At 43.4% G+C, this 26,424-nt stretch overlaps 2 long non-coding RNA genes across 2 annotated transcripts; one reads left to right on the top strand and one right to left on the bottom strand.

Moving 5' to 3' along the window:
* Window positions 1-940: 940 nt before the first annotated feature.
* On the top strand, window positions 941-16,577 carry LOC118494235. The gene is made up of 3 exons (XR_004896331.1): window positions 941-1,127; window positions 14,878-14,880; window positions 16,563-16,577. It is a non-coding gene; the product is annotated as an uncharacterized LOC118494235 (long non-coding RNA).
* Window positions 10,624-25,260, bottom strand: LOC116048725. The gene is made up of 3 exons (XR_004104725.2): window positions 25,250-25,260; window positions 23,474-23,477; window positions 10,624-10,814 (listed from the first exon to the last, which is right to left on the bottom strand). It is a non-coding gene; the product is annotated as an uncharacterized LOC116048725 (long non-coding RNA).
* Window positions 25,261-26,424: the final 1,164 nt, after the last annotated feature.

The following is a 26,424-nucleotide window of genomic DNA, read 5'->3' as shown; positions in this document are numbered from 1 at the left end:
GCATTTGGACATTGCAATCGAACAACCAGAAATCACCATTTCTTTATACTCAATCCTAATACTGTACTTTGATACCAATATGTTTGTGTTTTTATGTCTTCAGTTTTATCATCACCGGTCACATTGCAACTGCAGGGCAGTTCAAAGAGCATCTAATTTATTTTACTCCCCGAGAGAAACAGAGGAGAGTACTTGAATATCGACAAGGTGTCCAACCACCAAGACGGACACTGTGCGCAGAATTTAGAAACACAACAGCTAGCCAGTTAAAAGTCATATAAGGCTTACCAGCGTTTTCACAACCTTTAAGCTACACTGAAAAACATTTGAAACTGAATGTGATCCCGCCACCATTAATGTTTAAAAAAAGCAACAGACAAAAACGAATCAAAACGGTGTGAATTTTGGTATGCATTACGGTGCCACGTAGTTCTTGAAAAAAAAGGTGCTGCTATCGACGTGTGCATGTTTGCAGTGACTACATGCAAAATTGGGAGGAAGCATTCCGGCATGGGAGAAAAACGTGCTCTGGTTTATTGCCATTTCTTTAAACCAATCACAATCGCCTTGGGTGGCGCTAAGCACCGGGCAGAGCCACGGTGCCGCTGCAAAATAGTCTCAGGAAGGAACTTGTTTTGGTGGAACGTGTGTACGTTCAGAAGTAGTTTTAGTCATGCAACAGAAAACTCAGATTGGACAGATAGTCTAGCTAGCTGTCTGGATTTACCCTGCAGAGATCTGAGGAGCAGTTAAAGCAACACTAAAGCACTTTTCCCGCTTCAGTCCCCCTACAGGTTGGAAGCAGAATTGTCCATTACATTACATTATGCAAGTTTGTCAGATCGGGTAGCGGATCTGTAGTTCGAATGAGACATAATGAGACATTACAACAGCGGTAATGGACAATTTCACTTCCAACCTGTAGGGGGACCAAAGCGGGAAAAGTGCTTTAGTGTTGCTTTAACCATAGTCCTCATAAATCCACCGGAGTTTAAAATGAAAACACAAAGAAAGCGGCAGGTAACGGACTTCCGGGCGAAAAGAGTGACATCCGGCGGAATTTGCGGCGGCACCGGAGCAATCCCGGAGGTGGAACGTCGTGGTTATAGACTGAGGTGGGTGCGACTGTGAAGAGCAGTGAAAAGTGCCAGGTATTTTTGGAAAGTGACCGCCCTTTCCCAAACAATTCACAATGACGGTTTCTCAGATGGTTCTGTGTAACAAACCATCTGGCTGGTCAGGTTAGGAAAAATGTCTCCCAAAAAAAGCAAGAACCGAACTATGAGATTTGGACTTCAGGGTGTAGAAAAGAGGTTGAAAATGCTGGTATTCCTTCTGGAATTTTATTTTTTATTTTATTTTGATGTACGTCAATCAGTTATGTCGTGTACCGTTGTGCTACTACATACATTCCTAATCACTCTCAGTGCCTTAAAGCTGAGCTGAAAGAATACGTTGCTTCATTAATGTGTCCAACCACGCATATGAACTTTTTGAAAATGTTTTTTAATCTGATTTATAAATCCCAATACAGCTAAATTTAGTTAGAACTGTTTTGAATGACAAGTTGCTACATGTCGCCATCAAATCAAAAGAATTACAATTGGTAGGATTATCTAGCCTGACAAGCCAGACCCACATCAAGAAGTTGGGTCTGGGAACTCACCTCGGCTCAATCCGAGGGGCGGGATAAACGGTTGTCTTTCAAATTCCCTCTACACTCATAGCCAACCAGAGCAACGCTAGTTGATAGATTCAATTTTTGCCGTATATCCGGTCGGCAAAACTCCGAACACATCTTCCTTTTTTAAGAATGACTTCAGTGCTTAACTCCAAGTCTTCCAGAGTCGCGGCCAAGAGCGCTGTTCGCCAGCAGCAGTAGCAGCCATCTTCTTTGTTTTCAAGTAGCAGGGAATTCACGCGGAACCGTCGCAACTCTGCCGTCCTTATGTTAAGCCCCGCCCACCGACTCTATGTGATTGGCCTGACCAGAATTTGGTTTTTCCAGCTCGCAAGCCAACGGAGAGTCACTAGACTGACCCTGGCTGCAAATTACATTTGCGTCTAGATTTCTAGGCTAACGATTACCATAGACTAGTTAGACAATCACATTTTGCTAGCAATTTCTAGCATCACATTTGACTACATTTCCCATAACCCTTTTAGCTTCTGATCAAAAAAAGACACATTTGATTTAAAAAAGCTTGGATAGAAACACAAAGTATAATTAGTTTGGACTCGGCAGTGTGCATTTCCTTGTTTTATCTCTGCTCTGATCAGTACATACAGATAGGCTGGTAGATGTTCCACTTATTACTGCAAAACAGTGTTGAACTAAGGTTCAAAAGCATTACTGTTTGAGATTTAAGAGGCTTTGTTTTTTTACAATGTGCTAATTCCGTTCACCTCTGTAACACCCAAGAAAGACATTCAGTATAAACGCAGCATTGACGCAGGATCAGTGTTTAAACTTCTGCAGAGGCTGTCAGAGCTCCATGTCAGTCCTAATCAAGATGAGATGAATTATGTTAATCAGTGTTTTTACACGTATAAACAGCAGTACTGAAGCAAATATGAAAGACGTTAATGATATTTTCTCTTGTTGGTGGACATGAATTGTTTTTTTAACAGTATCAATAAAGGTTGACTTCCAAGCTTCTACTGGACAGTGTCTGTGTGTGATTTCTGCTTGGACTCGTGTGTAACACAGGAGTCAGTGTCTCGCCTGTCTAATTTCCCTTTTTTGCAGCTCCACCCCAGCAGGTTTGGACAGTCGATAAGTGTACCATTCACAGTTAGCCCTGTGTACTACCCACACACGCATTTTGGCTACCGTCACGAGCTGGAATTACCAAGCTTTTGGCTATGCTCCAGGTCCTGTTTAGCTTAACCTATTCATATTAAACTGATACTGTACCTGCAAGGAGTCTCTTGAATGCCCAAAATAGGCCCCTTTTTTCACAGCAGATGTTTTTAACTTATGGTAGCAGGAAAAGCACAGGTGACATTAATTACATAAAAGATTGACTCTGTTGAAAAAGGTTCCAGTAATCCTGACAAATGAGCCAGCATGTATAGAGCAGTAGGGCCCTTGAACTGGCACACCATAATAAATGTGATGAAATTATCTGCTGTGGGAAGGTCTTTATAGAAATGAACATTATATTCCTGATTTCAGGGGAAGACATGATGGCACCAACAGGCCTTTTTAATGGAAGGCAGTTTGCCAGGTCACAGTAGGAAATGCACCAGTGTAAATAATCTAATTAACGATGGCTGAATTCCAGGCCCTGTTTACACGTACATGGTTATTTTGAAAAACGAAGACATTTCCCTTCGTTTGTGCCTTTAGTTTACACTCAAACGGAGAATTCGCCTCTGAAAACAAGTCTTTCTTAAACATCCGGCCAGAGTGGAGATTTTGGAAAACTTTGTTTGCATTTAAACTAAGACAAACAAAGGTTTAGGCAGCCGAGGAAGTGAAGAGAGAGGAAGTGATTTGTTGCTGTTGTTGCTATTTTCGGGATTCTGATTGGCTAATGTGGGCTTGAGCTTCTCGTTACACTGCCACCTACAGGTTTGGCATGCTCTTGACGGCACTGACGGCACATACAGTGTACACAGGTACGTGTAAACGAACACTTTTCTGAAAACTGACAGCTGTGCACGATGTTATTTTTGAAAACGGAGAGGTTGAAATGTCCGTTTATGAAAATAGCCAGCCACGTGTAAACGTAGCACCAGTTATTTGTTATTTGAAATTGGGAATAAGGTAATAAATTGCAATACATGGCAGAATATTGCAATATGTTTAAAATCGCAATAATATTGTATCGTGACATAAGTATCGTGATGATATCGTTTCGTGAGGCTTCTGGTGATTCCCACCCCTAGGTGTAAAGAGCCTTTAAGTTTCAGGGTGCTGGTATTGTGCATGCTGCCTCACTGGGACACTCCAACAGATCAGAGCCCTCATTAATGTTATTAGTGACACCTGTGCTTTTCCAGCTATGACAAACTATGTCATAATTGCTATGAAAAAAAGCCTATAAAAGTTGTATGGGCCACTCACAACCATATTTATTGTTTACATTACAAATTCGACAGGAATGCTCATTCGGACGCTATATAACTGGGTTTTAATCCAACTAAGGCGAACAAAGAAACGTCCATACAACAGCCTCAAGATTTATCAAGGTCATAACATGGATGTATAATAAAAACTGGATACAGTCTTCAAGGGGGAGCGCACTAGATGTTTATACTCCACTAACTGGCATGGGGATAAAATGGCTCTTCTAGACTAGACTCGAAATGTTGTTGGACTGTATGGATCAAATTTCTAATTTTGCAGGGGTTGTGACGCTAAAAAAAGTATACACTGATTTATAAACGTTTTTTTCGCAATGTGAGTCTATGGGGGAAAGTATTTTTTGGCCAGAGTGCATGTGACGTAGCCTAGAAATCTAGACGCACCCTAGTGGCAGCAAATTTATTTTGCCGCCAGGGGGGTCTAGGCACTCTCCGTTGGCTTGCAAGCTGGAAAAACCAAACTCTGGTCAGGCCAATCACATCGTGTATAGAGTCGGTAGGCGGTTTTATGGCTGCTGCTGCTGCTGCTGGGAAGAGCGGTCTTCTGGAAGACTTGGAGTTAAGCTTTTCTTTGAGAAAAGAACAAAAACGGCACTGAAATCAAATCAAAATTTGAAAGACAACCATTTATCCCGCCCCTCGGGTTGAGCTCCGTCAATGGTGAGTTCCCAGACCCAGCATCTTGATGTGGGTCTAGCTTGTCAGGCTACAGGTGACGGGCTGGGAGTTGCAATTCCACTGTTTGGCCACTATGTTCAGGCACACTTCCTGGGGGCCTGGGTCATAAGAGTAAAATACTAACAAAAAATGTGCATAAAACAGGTGCATTTTGAAAAATGGGAAATGGGAAAAACAAAAGTGAGCAGCAGTGAGATGTTTGCTCTTTCATGTTGCTAATGTCATTTATTTGTTCTTAAAAATTATATATTAAAAATGAATAAATTGACTCTCTATAATGTAAATAGGTCCCACAGAGAATTATAACCAACTCAGCGGTTCACTCTCACCACTCTCATCAGCATTATTTTCAGCTGCAGCAGGCAGCAAAAAAGCTCTGAGGAACCCGCCGTACACTACCTGTGTTTGTTTTTAAGGCATTGCATGGATTAGCCCCTTTATATATTGCTGATCTTCTTACCCTACATCACTCCTCCTGGAACCTAAGATGGTCTAATCAGTTCCTTTTAGCTATTCCACAGTCTCGGATGAAAACAAAGGGTGATCGTGCCTTCTCCGTTGTGGCCCTGAGACTCTGGAACTAACTTCCCATTCATATCAGGTCCTCCTCTACTGCCGAGATCTTTAAGTCTTTTGAATAGAAGTGTGATGTTTGTATGATGTTCATTGTGTCTATACTTTTATTGTCTTCCTTTGTTTTTATAACATAATATAACTTTGTACAGCACTTTGTTCAGCCTAGGTTGGTTTTAAATGTGCTCTATAAATAAATTGGCTTGACTTGACTTGACTACCTGCCCAGCACCAAACGCCAGACTGACAAAAGCTGTGTTCGAAACTGTTCCCTATCATGGAAATAGTGCACTATATAGTGTGTTCGCCATTTTGTAGTGGTGTTCAAATTCTCCGTGGTCAATTTCATTCACTAAATAGTCCACTATAAAATACCCACAATGCACAGCTAATTTGAGTGTACATACGATGTACCCCGCTGGCTCTGGGGACGTGGAACGTCACCTCTCTGTGGGGGAAGGAGCCGGAACTTGTGCGGGAGGTGGAGCGCTACCAGTTGGATCTGGTGGGGCTTACCTCTACGCACAGTCTCGGTTCTGGAACCATACTCCTGGATAGGGGTTGGACTCTTTTCTTCTCCGGAGTTGCCCAGGGTGTGAGGCGCCGGGCGGGTGTGGGGATACTCACAAGCCCCCGGCTGAGCGCCGCTACGTTGGAGTTTACCCCGGTGGACGAGAGGGTCGCCTCCCTACGCCTGCGGGTTGTGGGGGGGAAAACTCTGACTGTTGTTTGTGCGTATGCACCAAACAAGAGCTCAGAGTATTCGGCCTTCTTGGAGACCTTGAATGGAGTCCTGTATGGGGCTCCAGTGGGGGACTCCATAGTTCTGCTGGGGGACTTCAACGCGCACGTGGGAAATGATGGAGACACATGGAGAGGCGTGATTGGGAGGAACGGCCTCCCTGATCTAAACCAGAGTGGTTGTTTGTTGTTGGACTTCTGTGCTAGTCATGGATTGTCTATAACGAACACCATGTTCGAACATAGGGATGCTCATAAGTGTACTTGGTACCAGAGCACCCTAGGCCAAAGGTCAATGATCGATTTTATAATCGTTTCATCTGATCTGAGGCCGTATGTTTTGGACACTCGGGTGAAGAGAGGGGCAGAGCTGTCAACTGATCACCATCTGGTGGTGAGTTGGGTCAGAGGGTGTGGGAAGACTCTGGACAGACCTGGTAAGCCCAAACGGGTAGTGCGGGTAAATTGGGAACGTCTGGAGGAGGCCCCTGTCCGACAGACTTTCAACTCACACCTCCGGCGGAGCTTTTCGTGCATCCCTGTGGAGGCTGGGGGCATTGAACCCGAGTGGACAATGTTCAAAGTTTCCATTGCTGAAGCTGCAGCGGGGAGCTGTGGTCTTAGGGTCTTAGGTGCCTCAAGGGGCGGTAACCCACGAACACCGTGGTGGACACCGGTGGTCAGGGAAGCCGTCCGACTGAAGAAGGAGTCTTTCCGGGATATGTTATCCCAGAGGACTCCGGAGGCAGTTGCAAGGTCCCGAAGGGCCCGAAGGGCTGCAGCCTCTGCCGTGAAAGAGGCAAAGCAGCGGGTGTGGGAAAAGTTCGGAGAAGACATGGAGAAGGACTTTCGGTCGGCACCAAGGTGCTTCTGGAAAACTGTTCGCCACCTCAGGAGGGGGAAGCGGGGAACCATCCAAGCTGTGTACAGTAAGGATGGGACGCTGTTGACCTCAACTGAGGAGGTAATAGGGCGGTGGAAGGAGCACTTTGAGGAACTCCTAAATCCGACTAATACGCCCTCTATGGTAGAGGCAGAGCTGGAGGATGATGGGGGATTGTCGTCAATTTCCCTGGTGGAAGTTGCTGAGGTAGTTAAACAACTCCACAGTGGCAAAGCCCCAGGGATTGATGAGATCCGTCCAGAAATGCTTAAAGCTCTGGGTGTGGATGGGTTGTCTTGGTTGACACGCCTCTTCAACATTGCGTGGAAGTCGGGGACGGTGCCTAAGGAGTGGCAGACCGGGGTGGTGGTTCCCCTTTTCAAAAAGGGGGACCAGAGGGTGTGTGCCAATTACAGGGGTATCACACTTCTCAGCCTCCCCGGTAAAGTCTACTCCAAGGTGCTGGAAAGGAGGGTTCGGTCGATAGTCGAACCTCAGGTTGAAGAGGAACAATGCGGATTCCGTCCTGGTCGTGGAACAACGGACCAGATCTTTACTCTCGCAAGGATCCTGGAGGGAGCCTGGGAGTATGCCCAACCGGTCTACATGTGCTTTGTGGATCTGGAGAAGGCGTATGACCGGGTCCCCCGGGAGATACTGTGGGAGGTGCTGCGGGAGTATGGGGTGAGGGGGTCCCTTCTCAGGGCCATCCAATCTCTGTACGACCAAAGCGAGAGCTGTGTCCGGGTTCTCGGCAGTAAGTCGGACTCGTTTCAGGTGAGAGTTGGCCTCCGCCAGGGCTGCGCTTTGTCACCAATCCTGTTTGTAGTATTTATGGACAGGATATCGAGGCGTAGTCGGGGTGGAGAGGGGTTGCAGTTTGGTGAGCTGGGGATCTCATCGCTGCTTTTTGCGGATGATGTGGTCCTGATGGCATCATCGGCCTGTGACCTTCAGCACTCACTGGATCGGTTCGCAGCCGAGTGTGAAGCGGCTGGGATGAGGATCAGCACCTCTAAATCTGAGGCCATGGTTCTCAGCAGGAAACCGATGGAGTGCCTTCTCCAGGTAGGGAATGAGTCTTTACCCCAAGTGAAGGAGTTCAAGTACCTTGGGGTATTGTTCGCGAGTGAGGGGACAATGGAGCGGGAGATTGGTCGGAGAATCGGCGCAGCGGGTGCGGTATTACACTCAATTTATCGCACCGTTGTGACGAAAAGAGAGCTGAGCCAGAAGGCAAAGCTCTCAATCTACCGGTCAGTTTTCGTTCCTACCCTCACCTATGGTCATGAAGGCTGGGTCATGACCGAAAAAACGAGATCCAGGGTACAAGCGGCCGAAATGGGTTTCCTCAGGAGGGTGGCTGGCGTCTCCCTTAGAGATAGGGTGAGAAGCTCAGTCATCCGTGAGGAGCTCGGAGTAGAGCCGCTGCTCCTTCGCGTCGAAAGGAGCCAGTTGAGGTGGTTCGGGCATCTGGTAAGGATGCCCCCTGGGCGCCTCCCTAGGGAGGTGTTCCAGGCACGTCCAGCTGGGAGGAGGCCTCGGGGAAGACCCAGGACTAGGTGGAGGGATTATATCTCCAACCTGGCCTGGGAACGCCTCGGGATCCCCCAGTCGGAGCTGGTTAATGTGGCTCGGGAAAGGGAAGTTTGGGGTCCCCTGCTGGAGCTGTTACCCCCGCGACCCGTTACCGGATAAGCGGAAGAAGATGGACGATGGACATACGATGTACCCTCCATTTTATTCCCGAATACCACAATGCAACGCGGCTGTGTTTTCCCTGAGGAGAAGAAGAAGCAGAAGCAGAAGCTCCTGCGAAAACTGAAAAGGAAAAATGGAGCAGGCTTTCGTTTCTAAACAGTGGAAATGTAACATGCAACATCAACACAACCTTTTACTATTCTCCGGAGCACTCCGTTTGTTTCAGGGACGTATTAAAAGTATTTTTGTTTCGGTTTGTTTACATGATGCTGGGCGCGCCCGCCTCCGTCACACAAATAGCCGGCACATCTACTGACACAAAGTTATTTTCAGGGAGTGTCCCAAATCTCGTTTGGTCGTTCCCTATGTAGTTCACTATTTAAAAAACATTACATAGGGAATAGTGAGTGAGTGAATGAGGGAACGGTTTTGAACACAGCTAAAGTTAAGGACTAGCTGGTAAACATAATGGATCATTTGGCAGCTAAAGAGCCAGATATTTCCCTCAGGAGTTGGTAGAGACCAAAACAAAGCTAAAAAATGAGAGTGAAGTGCCTTATATTAAACATTCACCAACACGACTCCAAATCAATGCTAATGTTTAATATCTGCTCAATGTGTAAATAAGCAATTGTTGAGTTACTCAACTTACAACTTAAGTGACCAAAACTGTACAGGAAGTTACCCAAAACAAGGTAAGTTTATTGCCCAATGAAAAACAGAATTCTTTACAGTAGCATGTAAAGTTAGACAGAGACACAAAATTGTGCACTTGCCATGAGTTCCTTTCAGCTAGCCTGATATGGAAGAAAGAACCAGAAATATGGTCTCGCTTTAGAGGTTTTCCCTTGTCCTTTAATCCTGCTGAGGCTTCTTTCCTGATGGATGGATGGGTGCTTTCCAGTGAATTTCCCCAAATACTTCTTTATTTCACTGTGCTGGGTTCACCACTGGCTATCGTCCGGTCAAAAGCTTAACGTTAACCCTTCAACCTCTACCTCCCAAATCGTCAGGAGACAGCAAGGAGGTAGGAATAATGGAACCGTTGGACCTGAATTCAAGTGGGCCGAAGTGTATCTGAGCGTCACCTTCCAGCTCCCCGAGGATGCCAACAATCAAGGTGTCACATTACAACTTAATGTGTATAAAAACACATTCTGCGCTGAGGGACTATTCAAAATCTGTTTCTCTGGTTGGTAATGAATTTAATACAGCCCAAGTAGCCTCTATGAGCAGTTCCAGCTGGATAATTACTGTGGAGTCTGCGTTTTTCCCCTCTGCATGCAGAGGAGAGAAGGATGTGGTATGTTGAAAGGGGTGGGCTGAATCAGAAAAATGGAGAAAAGAATGGAGAAAATGAGGCAGACGGGCAGTCAGTCCTCCAAACAGAGCTGAACAAAGCAAAAAGCAAGAATAACAGCAGCTGGGACTCTCCCTCACAGTCCCATCTCAAGTCAACTGTCCAGCGCTCAAAGCTGTCTCTTGCTGTCCCTTTGTCCTTTTCAATTATTTATGACCCTTTTCTCTGCTAGTTAGTGTCACTGCCTTGGATGGCTAGCTTTTGCTGCTATGTTCGTAAACTATCCCACAATGCATCCCACAACCTACATCATTGGCTGGTCAAAATCCAAGATGGTGTGTGGCCGGGTTGAATCAGTGGGTATAGCAGGCGCACATATACTAAGAGGTTTGTGCCTCGACGTGGAGGTCCAGGGTTTGAATCCGACATGTGATGATTTTCTGCATGTCTTCCCCCACTGTCTCACCCTTTCTCACCTAGCTGTGCTATCAAATAAAGGCAGAAAAGCCCAAAAATAATCTTTAAAAAAATAAAAATACACAATGTGAGTCCCTACATGATGTGAGTCGACTGTGAGCCTGGTACAGGCACCGCCAGTCAACGGTCCTTTCAGGGGCTGTGGCAGTTGAGTTTCGGCCAGAAAAAGTCAGCGTCATTCGGCCACAACAGTTATGGTTAGGCACCGAAATGACAAGTTAAGTTCAGAAAAAAAGATCATGGTTTGGATTAAAACACTCCCGAGGAACAAACACGCATTTCCTGGGTGAAAGTATGTTTTTGCACTTCGTCCAAGTGGTGTTGCCGTAGCTAGCTGTCAAAGATGGCGGCCGTTCTGCACATGCGTGACTCACATGGTGTAGGGGACTCACATCGTGTCTTGACAGGACTCACATCGTGTAGGGGACTCACATCGTGTCTTGACAGGACTCACATCGTGTAGGGGACTCACATCGTGTCTTGACAGAGGCTCGTCCTTGATAAGTTATTTTGGCTCAATAGCTGGCTAGCTAGTGAGCCTGCCGAGTGCACTATTTGAGGTTTTTTATGATAAATTTAGCATTTTAAAATGTATTACATCCACTTATTATACTCCTTGAGTGTTATTTCAACACTTTAGTGCTAGTTAAACAAGTTTTACAACCAACCTCTGGCATTTCTCGGGCTTTATGCCAAGTGAAATGACTGCCACTGCTACACCTGCTGGGTAGTTTGTTAGCTAACACCTCGTCCATGTTAGTGATGTTAGCTAGTCCTTCTCCTGCTGTAACTCAGGGTTTTGTTGTAGTAAAGACTGAATTTCAAGCACAAAAGTGAGTGTAACATGGTGGAGATACAGTATGTTGTTATGTAAAAACAATACAGTTAGATGAGGAGACCTCTCACCTTTTCATTCTACTAAGAGGCAACTTACTAGCTGAACTTTGAAAACTGAAAGTAGGCCTATGTGTTTCCAGAGTCTGACCTTTTCAAACTAAAAGCCAACTTAAATGGCAGGCTGTGAATTTTTTAAAGTTGTCTGTAGCCTAATTAATTTTTCACAAACAAAAGCCTGGGTACACATGATTATAAGTGGTTATTAAATGGTACTGCAGCCACATCACAACAATCACTTTAAGCCAGCTCTCTGTTTCTAGACTGGTTCACAGATATTCAGACAATATTTGTGGGGAGTAAATTCCTCCGTCAACCGCCATCATGAAGCAGACGAGGCAGAAGACAAATTTGCGCAAAGCCTCCATGAAGCATATCATTATATAGCCTACTGTATATAAAGACTACAACAATGTACTGTACATACTTATACATACTGTTCTAATGAGAGGTGGAGGAGTTATTGCTGTATGATTATAATTTAAGAGGCAACTGCATCATTTATAGTAGCATATGACATGTTTACTAGTGCTTGGGTTTCTCTCTCTGTAATATTCCTGTCTTTCTGACATCCCTTCTTTATATTTCTTTTGTGTACATCCCCTTTCTTTCTTTCTCTTTCGTTCTTTCTTTCTTTCTTTCTCTTTCTCTAAGCTGAAGAAAACCGAGGCCCATAGGAATGTGCTGATGGCTGAGTGTTTCATCTTGGTCTCACATTACCGCCCAGACTGAACCACACACACACACACGCGCGCACACACACACACACACACACACACACAGATGCTGGTATTTGTCATTGTGCCTGTATTTTGATGCCCCTGGTATCCAGGGTAACTGGTGTGAGTGCAAACAGCAGGATGGAAAGATGGAAAGCTGTCCTGTAAGCACACTGGTGGGTTTTTCTCCCAGTAAAAGCTGAGTTTATATGACCATATTCACTCTTTCTGAACCTTTATACACTGCTACACAGGGAAAACTTAACGTAATGTATTCTGGACTCTCAACACTCAACTGTCTCTCTCTCTCTCTCTCTCTCTTTAATCTTTAATCCAATAAAGGCCAGTGACAGGTTAATCTGACAGTGCTTATAGAGATGCCTCTTGCATCCTATGAAACAATGTCACTTGTTCCATTACTGTATGATGGTACGCTTTTGGTGAAAAGGTATTATGCTGATTATATTTATCTTCATTTTAAGGGCACTTTTCCAAAACTGTCTCCCAATTGTCCTAATGAGGATTTAATATAAAACCTTTTTTGTAAATGATGCCTCGCTTTCTCGCTAAATGTTTCGGTATTTACAGCATTTGGTCATAGACATCTTACAAAATTATTTTATATTAGAATATCTTTTCTCCCTTGTGTCTCGGATGTGTTTTTATTCTCCTGAAATATTTCCAGGATAGTGCCAATTTGATGCGTTACCATGACCACGATGTGCATTCTCCTCCCTTCTCCTTGCTGAGTTTAATTTGAAACACGTTCTTGAATGTAATTATAATGTTCGGCTGTTGCCTTTAGTCTTGTTAGCCAACGGAACACGGGTCACAGCACACCATTGGGTGGAGCGCGTACCATTGAGTCCTTGCTTCTTTTTTTTTTTTATAAAAGTTATTTATTAAAGCGTAACTCTCGCCAAAATGCAACCTTTGTAAATGTACCCGAGTCAAACTTTTGTTTAAAAGCATATTTAGGACAGAATCGCCACTTTTAAGATTTACCGAATTTTCGTTTTTCGGTCAAATGGCCTTTTGAATGGGAGTGCTAGGGGCACTTTTATGCTAGCCTCAAAATAGCTATTTTTAAAACACTAAGAAGGCTCGACACAACATGAGACTTTGCTCGAAGCATCACCAGGGTCTCTACACCTTAAAGAAAGCATTGAGAACATTGTTTGTGTACACAGAGTTTTCTAAAAAGAAAGGTTTTGAACAACTCACCGTAACTCTTGTCGTTTCCGGCCGCTACCACCTCGGTAGTCAAAACGAGTCGATATCCGAATGCGAATGAACGGACTCCATATGAGGCTACTTTTTCAACTACGAGGTCAATACTGTTTTTCAATAACGACAAAACAAGAAATAATCTGTGCATTTATATAGAACTAAGCTTTAGGAGCTTTCCATCTTTACTCTCCTCCCTGTTATGTTGCATTCGGAAATCGATTGTTTTTGACTGATAAAATGGCTGCGGCCGGAAACAACAAGAGCTACGCTGAGTTGTTCAAAACCTTTCTTTTTAATAAACTCTGGGTACACAAACAATGTTGTCAATGCTTTCGTTAAGGTGTAGAGCCCCTGGTGATACTTCAAGCAAAGTTTCATGTTGTGTCGAGCCTTCTTAGTGTCCCGGTGACCCAAAGGACAACACAAGGGTTAAGTCAGGACATGGTGGTTTTGGGAAGAGGCTATATGCTTACTATGGCGTTGGTTTATCATCCAGGCGTTTAATATTCTTTTTATAAGTTTTAGCACAAGCTCTTTTTTTCTCTTGAGTCCTTGACACAGCTGTTGGGGTTCTGGTCCGTCCTGCTGCCCTTTGCTGCGTGTCTTCCCCTCTCTTTCCCCCTTTCCTCTCTGTCACTATATCAATAAAAGCATAAAATGCCTAAAAATATCTTTTGAAAACATTCCCTGTTAGTCACTTAGTATTATGCCCACTTTATTCCAGTGTGTAAATATAGTATTTCCTTTTACATATCAACAATGGATCATGTCATGTAAAAGTGGTCCCTGAAAGTGACAATTATGACCCAACTCTGTAGTTCCCCTCAGCTGTACGGAGCATTTTAGCATCTGTAAAACTCATTGTTTCATTGCCCACAACTTCACTGTTTTTGTCACAACCTCAGCCATCCTAGTCATTTATCCACCTAGCTGCTTTGTGTTTACCTGATATACCAACTCTCCCTGTCATCACAGATCCAGACGCTCCCTCCTGCCCTGAACTAACCCCTTTCCCGCCATTCCTCTCACCTGGTTATCTCCGCCCACTTGCTCACCTGCTCCGCATTTCCCTGATCAGTCTTGCAGTATATATAGGCTACTGATCCTTCCACTCTGTGTTTGCTAGATTATCTAGTGTGTACAGCTAATATTTTTTTTAAAATAAACTTAAAATAGCATACATTTTAGCAGACCTGACAGAGAGGCATCTGGAGAGGTCAGCGCAAAGTGAAAGTGATGTTTAAGTTTTGCAAGGATTGAGAAATGCTCTGTGAACTGCAGCAGGCTTCTTGCTGTTTTAAATGATAAGCTGCGTTTATAAGCAGACTGCAGTTACACTGTCAGGCTACATGGACAGAATGTTTCAGAAAGTTGGAGAAATAAAAAATAATACGATCATGCTGACATTTGGAAAACACAAATTTCCAAAGTTATCGAATATGCACGTCATTGATCTTAATTTATTTATTTTTTGGTCAGAGCTGAGTGTTGAAAACAGGCCTTTCCACAGATACAGTGAATTCATACCACCTGGCTGTGAACTCTCAATCCAAACATTTGCCGCTCTTGGGTTTTCCAACAATCATGAGGTTGTGGACTTTGGAAACCCCCGAGGCAAACAAATCTACCACTGAAGACTAGTACTGACTCACTGTGTGTGTGTGTGTGTGTGTGTGTGTGTGTGTGTGTGTGTGTGTGTGTGTGTGACAGTTACCATCAGTTGTTCATTTGTTTGATTTTGATGTAATTTCAGTTTTGGTTTTGTTTTAGTTCTTTCAAATATGTGTAGATCGGTTACAGTGAATCTCTGTAAAGAGTCTAGCTGTTTTATGTGTGTAGTGACAAACTTCACCTTTGGATGTGTCACTGTATATTTCAATCTAATAAATTAGTTATATTTCCAGTTATATCACACTCTTTTTGCATGCAAAGATGCTTCAGCTGCGATCCCACAGATAATCCTCCGAACAGCACAATTTACAAGTAGAGACAGTCAAAAACAAAGAGAAAAAAAGAGAGACATTTCTAACAGCAACAACGCACAATTACAGACATGTTGTCCAGCGTGCCTGCATGGGTCCAATTAGACTTAATGTCATGCAATTTCCTCATCTTGTGAGGATGCACAAACAAAGTGTCATTACCAGGCAGAGATGTAGACAACAGTTTGGTGGTTGGGTTGGTTTGTTTTGAATGTGTATATGTGCATGTGCTTGTTGGCATGTTATGTGTGTCTGCGTGTGTGGTTTTTGTGTTATTGACTGGGAAATTATAGACTGGGTAAACCCAGCCCGATCTGCCGGCAATTTGATTTCGTCCTGCAGCTCAGGCTGGAAACCTGTACGTTAATCTATCCTGCTTCCGTTACAATTTTGCCGGGACAGATCACAAACTGGCTTTATCCACCTGGCGTGCTATTGGCGGGTTTAACACAATGACGATAGAGAAGCGACCAAGCAGCTTTTTGTTTACATTCAACTTGGTGGCCACCGAAGCGCAGCAACCCGTTGATGTCACCGGATATCGTTGGTCTGATTGGTTGAAGGACTATCCAATTGCGTACAGAGTCATTTGAACTATGCCCGTTGATCACGCCTCTTGTGCAGTAGAAAATACAGAGCAGACTCCCCAAACTAATGTTCAATCTTAAAAGATTGAGCTTGGTCTGGTGATAGCCAGACTAGGGAAATTAGGGATCATCGAGGGTCTTTTGGCAAATGCAATTACACAAAACAAAACATTTTAGATGTTGCTTATCAGACCTTCCTGAAATCGGGCAGTATTGACCAATTGCCTAGTCTCGCTTTGCCAGAACTTCCTCCACTGCGGCGCTGCGGATGAGAGTCTGGCTAGTCCACACAGCATTCCGGGATGGGAGAAAAACGTGCTCTGGTTTATTGGCATTTCTTTAAACCAATCACAATCGTCTTGGGCGGTGCTGAGCGCTGTACGGAGCAATGGCGCCTCTGCAAAATAGCCTCGGAAAAGGAACTTGTTTTGGTGGAACGTGTACGTTCAAAGGTTGTTTTAGTCGTGCAAAAGAAAACTCAGATTGGACAGATAGTCTAGCTAGCTGTCTGGATTTACCCTGCAGAGATCTGAGGAGCAGTTAACCATAATAATCATGAATCAACCGGAGTTTAGAATGCCAACACAAAGAAAGCGGAAGGTAAAGGACATTCAACCGAAAATGAGGGACATCCGGCTGATCTTCCGGCGGCATCGGAGCAATCGTCGTCGATATAGAGTAATGGAGCAGCAGCTGGTCAAAAAGTGTTAAAAAAAAAAAAAAAAGTGTAGCAGCCACGGTGCCAGCTCTGCTTTGCTCAGCACTGAAAGGAATTACAGTTCTGTGATGCAAACGTGGCACCGGGAGCTGCCCTCAACACACACATCCCCCTCCTCTCTGCTTCCTCCCTCTTCCTGCCAAAGCCAATGCAGCCAACGCGACCACTCAGGCCCCAGGGGCAACTTGTGTGGCACAGAACCCCCTCCCCCCCCTCCCCACCTCCACTTCTTCATCTCCTCCTCCCCTCACATGTACTCAGTAAAGCAAATTCTCACATATTCACTCTCCCTACCTATCTCCTTACTGTACTTATCTCCAACTCATGTCATGATATTTGACATCTTCATAGCACCATAACAACTCTATAAAGAACTTTTTGAACTCTCTAAATGTGTTCTCTACAGCACCAAACTGGGAAAACAACATTGTTCTCTTGTACTATGTGTATTGCCAGATAATTAGTAACTAGACTATTTTGTGAAGAACCATTGACGGTCATCCAGGTTTAGTTTGACTCAGACTGTCTCCAGTAAGCATTATTGTACCTTAGAACTTGTATTACCGTGCAACTCCCCTGACCAGGAAGTGGGAAGAAAGAGAAAGATAAACAGAGAGCACAGCTTGTTCCAAAACTCCCACGAATATGCATGCACACACACATATGGAGCTGGTTCACAGGGATTAAGAAAAATAAGGATGGACTGGTCTGAAGGGAGGTTTAATGGGCGGTTTAAGAAACAAGTAGTACATGAAGACAAAGCTGAGGTACATTCAAACCAAGAAAAACATAGGCCATACAAATGGAGAATATTTCACATTCAAATTTGCTTGATAACAGCTACTATATGTGATACACAACAAGTCCTCCAAAACATAAACACTATAATACAACCCACAGGAGCATTTTCCGTATTTAAACTACAGAGCGTAATGGTCGGTTTAAACACGTCAACGTTGTGAAACGGTCGCAGTTTGGTTAGGTTTAGGCGCAACGACTACTTGGTTAGGTTTAGGCACCAAAAATACTTATTTAAGTTTAGAAAAAGATCGTGGTTTGGATTAAAATCATCTATACGTTACTTAACATCCGGTTACGCATGTGGCGCAGAATGTGGTGCAGTTCCGTAAAGTAAAAAAAAAAAAATTAAAAAAAATGCTTGCTTACTTTTATTTTTAAACGGGACACAAACCCTGGTCTTCTGTTTGAAAGTCCTTTCTATGTTTGACCCATCCACCCCCCCCCCAACCTGCCTTCTTACGCTCTTAGGCCTCCTGCACACTGGCTGCGTGGCGTGAGTGTGGCGTTTCTGTTGCGTGTCAGTTACGTGGCGGCTGGCGGCTGCGTGACGTTTTCTTTGTCTTTGCACACCAGAAACATGTCTGACGCAGTGCTGCTGCTGCTAGCCTTGTCTGTACGCATGTATGTTTCCCATTGATAAAAACATAAATATATACTGATTTTGATTACAGTAAAGACAACATCGGCAGTATTGACGGCAAAATAGGCTACAGAATATTTTGTTCTGTATTGACAGGTGCAATATTTGAAAATCGATAATTATTTATTATTATTTTTTTCAATTACATTTATATCTGCATTTATGTCAAAACCTAGAGACTTTCAAACATCAAAATGTCATTTATTAAATGTATTTGTGTCAAAATGACATATAAACATCTTTTCGTATTCTATTTTGCCTGGAAACGCTTCCAACACGCTTGCATGTCGTGTGAAAAATAGGCGACGGTCCTATTTCTTGCATGCACGCGTTTTCGGTGCGGCTCGAGACGTGCGTGTCACGCAGGCAGTGTGAAAGCTCTAACCTGTTAACATGGGAGCCGAAATAAAAACGGACACGCCACGCAGCGGACACACGCTCACGCCACGCAGGCAGTGTGCAGGAGGCCTTAGACTTTGTCAGCTTACTTTGCTTTGCTCCCGTAATAATTACAGGAGGCCACCAGAGGGCACCGCCACTATAAACGTTAATGTGGCGTAAGTGCTGCTTGAACAAATTACCTATTGGAGCATTTTTCTTATGATACAGGGCAGCCAACAATCTGATATAAATGTAAGGGGCGTGTATAAAAATGATTAGGGTGGGGAGGGGGGCTGAACCATACGATTAATTTTATTTCAAAAAGCAAGGCCCTCCCCCAGCTGAAACAATTCATGTCACCAATAAAACCTAAAAGTAATAATAATAATTTTAAGATGGTGTACTCATATTTAAACCTTAATATTTAAACTATAAATTTAACATAGCCAGCAAATCACACAATAAAAGTGTAATTAGCAAATGTCAAAATGATGGCAAACATACCGGTAAGCCAAAGGTGGATGTTGCTGAGGCCTTTTAAACCCCACAATTTTTCTCTCCCCATCCTGAATTACAATAATAAATCAGTTTGTTTGTTCATTTTGTTTTAGTTTTTCAACAATAAGTTTTACTAGGGGAGGCTTACATAAAAAAATCTAGGTTGAGAAAAATTTGCAAGGCCATGCAATAAATAAATAAATAAATACGTACCATGCCTTTTCTACCCCCACTAATAATTTCCGTACAGTCCCTACAGAGATGTTAGACTTCTCCAGTTGTACTACACACCAGGGGCATCGGACTGGGGGGGGGAAGGGGACTGATTACCCAGGGCCCTCATGTGAAGAGGGCCCAAAAAGATGCTAGAATGAATAGCTGTGGATGCGGGGAGGGGCCCATAGAAAATGCCTTTCTACAGGGCCCAGAATTTTGTGCTACGCCCCTGCTACACACAACCCCAAAAAACACCAACAGTATCCAGCTTTTAAGAGTTTTGGAAAGTTCTGTAGACGCCTCAAAGTATAAAGACACAGGAGAAATGACCAGAGACGGGGAATGTGACTAAACTCAGGGCCCAGACACAAGTTTCACATTTACATAGTGGGCTTATAAGCCAACAGAGCAGCCAGGACACCCACAGTCGGCAGTCTTTTGCTTCACTGGTATTTGTTGTCATCCCACAAATGTGCTCATGAGCAAACTTTCTTTTCCAAATTAGTCTAGGTATATTGCAGGCCTGGTTTGCATTAATCCCCATATCCCATTATCATGCTTATTTATTTATCATAGACAGTAAATGGAGGAGAACTCTTTGCCTCATGAAATTTCATCTGGCATTTCATTGCTGTAATCCAGCATGGTTTATATGATCGTTTCAACCGTATTCAAACAACTGTATTTTGGTTGCAATCATCTCTTGTGTATACACATTCTGACATTTGTATCCCAGCAAAGTTATATTCTTAAACAACTTTTTTTCTTTCATGACCAAAGTAATGCTTAGTGGGAAACATGCAGTGTCTCTACTGGTTTCAATGGTACCAATTTTGGTATGGAGTTGTCACCAGAAGAGGAGAGAGTTACAGATGATACAGAGACTGAGAGACTACTGGAACTGTGTGACACAATTGATATTTATAGTACAAAAAAAAACTGAAGATAAAGTGGAGGTGTTGTATGACTGCATGGAAACTGTGTTTTTATGTAATTTGCCCAGTGTGGGCCTGCACACTCTGAAGGTCATGTTAAATTACACTCATAACTTAAGAAAATACATTGTTTCTCATACTGTCTGAATACCTGGATTCTCCCTCTCTCTGAAGCGCTCCGTTTTAGCGCCTGTCACTTTAAGCCCCTCTTCTGAAAAAGCACAGTCTTCTCTGATTGGTCAGTGTTTCCGGGTCTTCCACATCTGCGCTCTCTGAGTCTCTGCAACATCGTCATTACAGCCGGGGAATGACTGTAACGGCACCGTAGCAGCACTTTCTATCTATACATACAGTATAGTATAGTTGTGACATCACAACATTTTGGGAAAAAACGCTTTGATTTTTTTTGCTGAGAGTTAGCTAGATAAGAAGATTGATACCACTCTCAGACATGACAATGATATCCATCTTCTCAACTAACTCTCGGCAAGAAAGTGTATTTTCCAAAATGTCAAACTATTTCTTTAAACATGTGATGGAGTAATGCAATCTATGGTGCTCAGTCATAAACTTTAACCTTCAGATATGATGATGTGACTAAGCCTTCTAGTGAAACTACCACAACTCTGCATGACTGAGAAACACAAGTTGCATAGACTTGATGAGCATGAATTCTCCCTGAGAGCTGTAGATACCATCACCGACCACAGAAAGAAAAAAACAGCAGTGCAATCTGATAGGACAAAATCTAGTGACATAAATGTCATTTTTCCACTATCCTGCCATGTCATGCGGTTTGGATAGCATTATGTAGGCCAGCAGTAATTATGCTATATTAAGACTGTGTGTGTGTGTGTGTGTGTGTGTGTGTGTGTGTGTGTGTGTATCCGCCCCTCTTTTTTCACAACCAACAGATTGATATAGTGTATCGAGAGTAAAAAAACTGCCGTTATCTCAGTCTGGTTCACTGACAGAGAGGCCATAATGACTTGAGTAACACTTTATCCATGTCGTGACACCACAATAATAAATCTTATTAAATGGCAGAATCACAAAGTGCCTCATTGTGATGATAATAAAAGAGCACAGCACAACATGTGGAGGGAAAAAGTAAACAGATAAACCAATGTTTTTTGCTGACTTACTTTTAGGCTGTTCATGTTCTTTCTGACTGGAATTGCTATTTGCACAGGTCATTGTGGTTTTAATGATGTGAACACCTATTTAGAAAAAAACAGTAGGCCTACAAATGAGTGAAACTTTCTGGTTTTATGTGTCAACTTTATTGCATGGTAATGTGGTTGAAAGCAGATACCAATTTGAAAATAAACAATATGGCAAATTCGAATTCTGGTCCAAAGCTTTAACATTGATGGTATGAGATGCCATACAGCTTTGTCTGCACAAATCAAACCCGGACGACAAAAACGAAAGCAATAATTTTGGTTTGGTAAATTCTTACAATAAAAACATTGCTGTCTGGCAGCCGAGTCAAGTCTAAAGTCTCTGCTGCACACAAGTGCATCTTACTGGAATTCTTTCCATACTTGCATCTGTATTACAGTTCAATAATAATGTAACATTTTCATAAAGAAAATCAGACATGATGTTAAATGTGAGGGATTGCTTTTCATGAGCATGTTTCTGTTCTACAGACACCACACTGAAAGGAGTTGCTTCCTTGAAATTAAAAAGAGATTAAAATATGTAAAAGCTACTGGTAGGCTGCACTTGTAATGTTTAGTTCAATACACTCAGGCTTTTGCTGCTACAGGCGTATTGGTCTGGTATGCTAGTATTCTGTGGTGGCTAAAGTTAGCAAATATTAGCTAACTTTAGATAAACATAGCTGTGTAACTGAGTTCACTGACTTTCTACTACTTCTACTTCTACTACTACTGTACTGGTGCTACTTGCAACGCTAATGCTAGCCACCATAAGCTACTGTTCACACCGATGAAAATGATAAAAACACTTAGTCATTTGACTTAGTCATCACACAGAGTATTAGGGAGGAGCATTTCTGTTTCACTTTGTCAGCCTTGTCTGATTTAAACGTACGTCCTTCCAGTCATCCGTTCCCCTGACCTCCAGGCGACGCTGCCTCACGTTTTTACCTCCCCTATGGGAAAATCTGCCTTTGATGGAGCTCATATCAGCGTCTAATACCCTATAGAACACCGGGAGAATCTCCTAAGCTACAGTCTGGTACAGTCAAAGCTCCGAGACTGTCTGCTGATTAGAATGAGAGCTGCCAAGGAGCTTCCTGATTGGCCGCAGGGCAGGGATTGGAAATGAGGAGATGTTTACTTTAGCTCTGGGGGATTTAATCAGTGCGTCTCACCTGCACGGGGGAGCAAGTGTGTGTGTTTATGTGTGTGTCTGTGTTTGGATGGCGCGCTTGGCCAGCTTTGCGTGGGGGTCATGGCCAACGTAGGGCTCAGACGTGGAGCTGGTGTCTTGGTTCTGGCAGATGAAGAGGCTGTCTGGTCAGACTGATCCTGAGAACAGTGCAGTTAATTGGGCCTTTGTAAATGTAGATATGACTTTGTTTTATTTATATATGCATACATTATATGGAGAAGTATGTGTCTCAAAATGATTAGTAGTCTAGTTATGCAATCATCAGTCTAACATCATCAGCATAATGTTTTGTAATTTGAGGTATACTATGTGTTACGAACATGTTAAACTAACCGAGCTCGTTAAACCCCCAAAGACCACCACTACTAAAGGTTAGCCTAGCCGGTAACAAAAAAATCCCTCTGCCTCCTTTTCCCTGCGTGTTGCGTTCAACGTAAGTGTGAGACTAACCAACGTCGGTGAGAACAACGACGACGGCTGCCTCGGGGGCCGCTCCGGTGCCTAATTGGCTCTGTTCTATTGGCGTCCTTGCCGGGCGCACCGCTCCTCCTTGGTTGTAGCAGTTCAGATGTTTACAGGTGTATGTACAAAAGGTTGGAGTAAAGGGAAACAAGAAAGTATTTTGGTCCTTTGTCATCAGTAGTGTTCCTCATCTAGACCCGGCCTTTTTTTTGCCTCACCTGCAGCTGGAAGCAACCTTTTTACAAAACCACAATCCCCGCACATACCTGTGACTCGAGGTTAAATTAAGAACACAACCACTTTCCCATCATGTCATGTCAGTCTGACCCTGCCCACCACCTGAAAGACCCAGATCAATATCATAACATATGCCATTTTTCATGTAATCCTTCAAGGTTACATCTTTATAAAACAGCATTTTGATGAAGTATCAGGTGAGATATGTCGACCATACTATTCCATATGATTGAAGATGATTTTCACTCAAGGCAAATTTATGCTTCTGCATTAAATCGAGAGATTGGAGATACCAACCCTACGACGGACCCTACGCCGTAGCCTGACGTGCACCTCTAAAAAACTGTAACTACAGGTGACGCACCTCGCTCGGCTGTGGCTTAGTTGCGTTGCATTTCCCCCTACTCATTTCCGGGTTCTCCTTCTCAATAAACAACATGAAATCAAGGAGAGGGTTCACTTTTCCTGCTACATATTTCCCACCGTGGTCAGAAAGAACAGAGCACTGTTTCTCTCACTATGCCTCGGTATGAGTCGGTACTTGCTCCGAAGCGAATCACAGTCGCTCACTCGCTCTACCACACACTCCCCACACACACACACATGCCGCCCCTGCTATTCTTTTAAAGAGAGCGATGCACACACCAATGCACAATTATAAACTTCAGGCCACTTACGTAGGCTGTGGCGAAAGCTCTGTGTGGAGCCTCCGCAGAACCATAAATCAGGCTTAAGTGTTACAAATTCTGACACTGATTGAAAATGACTGTTTCAAGCTTGTTCCTTGCTCTATGTTGTCAACAAACTGAACATGTCTCATATTAACCCTGAGACCTTTAACCAGTCACACAACTCCACACACATCTTCCCGCCATGCTAAGTCTTGGAAACCTGCCTCATCTTGTAACACCTTCCATTGGCCCTGCTCCCACTGGGCGCTGTGTGACGTGTCTCACCCCATGGCCTGATGTCTGTCAGGCCATGGGGTGACCAGGTTTACAGGTGTAGTTTACGGTACAAGGCATTACATGACTCACCCACACACCATAGTATTATGTGAGGTTTAGGTAAGGGTTAGGTAAGTGGATGAGAGTCTGGTGAGAGCAGGAGTCTGGGGATTAGCTTTAAAACCACCATAACTAGCCCTACAAGCACACACACACACACACACACACACACACACACACACACACACACACACACACACACACACACACACACACACACACACCTGTGCTGAGAGTAAGCTTCTTCATCTATTCTGGAGTCCTCTGTTATTCTGAACAAAAGTTTGCTTTGCATAACAATCCTCTGTATTTATCCCACAGAGAGCACACACACGCTTCTCATAAACATTGTGATGACTCATGAATGACCTCCAGTTCCGTTAAATCACTGCAGGAGATTAATGTAGTTTACTAACTTCAAGTACACATTACACATTACACCGAAAGGGATCGGCAGAAATATTGGTGGGTTTTGTTAAAAAAGCAAGCCAGCATGACACTGTTCCAAGAGCTGCAGAGAAGAGGACAAATGGGAAAACAAATTGGTGTTACCTCTGAAAACATTACCAAGATATATATAGGAACATTATCCAATTCTTAACTCTTTACTGCTGCTATGAAACTAGAAATATTTGGAAACTGAAGTTCTACCCAACGCAATCATCAACAGCTAATTTATTCTTCTTCTGTCAGTCACAAAGTAATCAAATAAATCTAGATTTTACACAATGTGCAATGTGTCAAAATATTTACTTTGAAGAAAATTGTAATGAGGGGAAAAAAATAGCAAATGATGTCCCGAAGTATAAGCTGGAAAACCGTTGCTGATGGAAAAGAGTGAGTGAGGGAAGGCAGGAAATGAGTAGAAATTAGATCTTTGCCTTTGAACTCAGGCAGGGCATGGTTGCACAAGTAGCAGCAAGAGCATTTTGTCACTCAAAAACCATACAGTACCATCAGTAAACTAACTTTATTCTTCTTTTGGTGCTTTGCTGGGATTGGGGAGAGTAGGAAATTCCACTATTACTACTGGGAAAATGTAAGTCAGCGCTCCAAGCTGGAGACTGTCAAGATTTCTCAGGACTGTATTTTTTCCTATAGCTGCAGCTAACTGCCGGCGCTATACATATTACCTGGCACTACCACCTTTTTACAATCTATCAAAACACACTTGGTGGGCAAACTGTCCAAGATAGTCCAGCTGCAGACCTCACATCTGGGGAACCAGAGACGCCAGCCAGTGGAAAGAAAGGGACCCCAGAATTAAGATCTGTCAAGCAACAAAAATGAGATAAATCCTTTCTTGTAGTGTGTTTGTGAAAGAAATGCTCTGCTAAATAAGCTAAATAAAAACATGCCCAACCTGTTTGGATAAAGTGTAGGCCTACTTGATGTTAGCCTAGAAGCCAACAGGTCTATAAAGATTCAAAAATAATATATTCTCTGGAACAGAGATGTGGGTCTGAACCAATACTACCTTCAAAATGTACTCATAAAAATAATAAAAAGATTTCCTGCATTCCTGCATTTTTTATCTCCTTTCGGCTTAGTATGAAGGTAACAGTACCCTCACTTCAGTAACGACACGCTACACTGCATACAACAAGCTAATATCACGCATTAGCTGACTAACGTTTAATGTTAGCATTATTGTTTCCAACACCTTGCTAATATTAAATGCATTAGTTCCAAAAATCATTATGAAAGACTGAAGATAACATCATTGCTCGTTATTACACAGCTTTGTTGAATACACGAATATGATTGGTCAGTCACGGCATTCTACAGTTTATTTTTGTATAGCAGACGGTTGCCATTGACAGAGTTCTGATCATAACTCTGGAGGACCATTTTTAAATCAATAAAATCATTTTTAAATCAATATTTGTGCTCATATGGAGCTCATACTGCTGATCAGCGGATCACAAATTAAGAAAAAGGAGGGAGGAAATGGGGAGCGATAGCGCTAAAGGCTACAGTGCAAACAGAGTGTATGTTAGCTCCATGGTTAGCTCACACTCACTGGGGCGACCTGGCTTCCATGGGAGAGCCATGCTCATCAGTGGTAACTTTAGGGGTCCCGAGTGTTATATGCCAGCGTTATCAGCAGGTAACCTCTGTATGAGCACTGATCTCCCGCAGAAGCCCGGCTCAAGCAGCGTGCAGTGCTTAGCGGCGGCAAGTCACCGGCGATCAGCCAGCCAGTGAGACATGAACACGAAGGGAGGGGCCAACAGTTTCAATAAACCCTTCTCATTCCCAGGTCGTCCAGTAGCGTCGTCAATGCAATGTTTTTTAAATCATTATT

This window comes from Sander lucioperca, chromosome 22 (genome assembly GCF_008315115.2).
Source record: "Sander lucioperca isolate FBNREF2018 chromosome 22, SLUC_FBN_1.2, whole genome shotgun sequence".
NCBI classification, from domain to species: domain Eukaryota; kingdom Metazoa; phylum Chordata; class Actinopteri; order Perciformes; family Percidae; genus Sander; species Sander lucioperca.
This window is presented reverse-complemented; position numbering and strand designations above follow the sequence as displayed.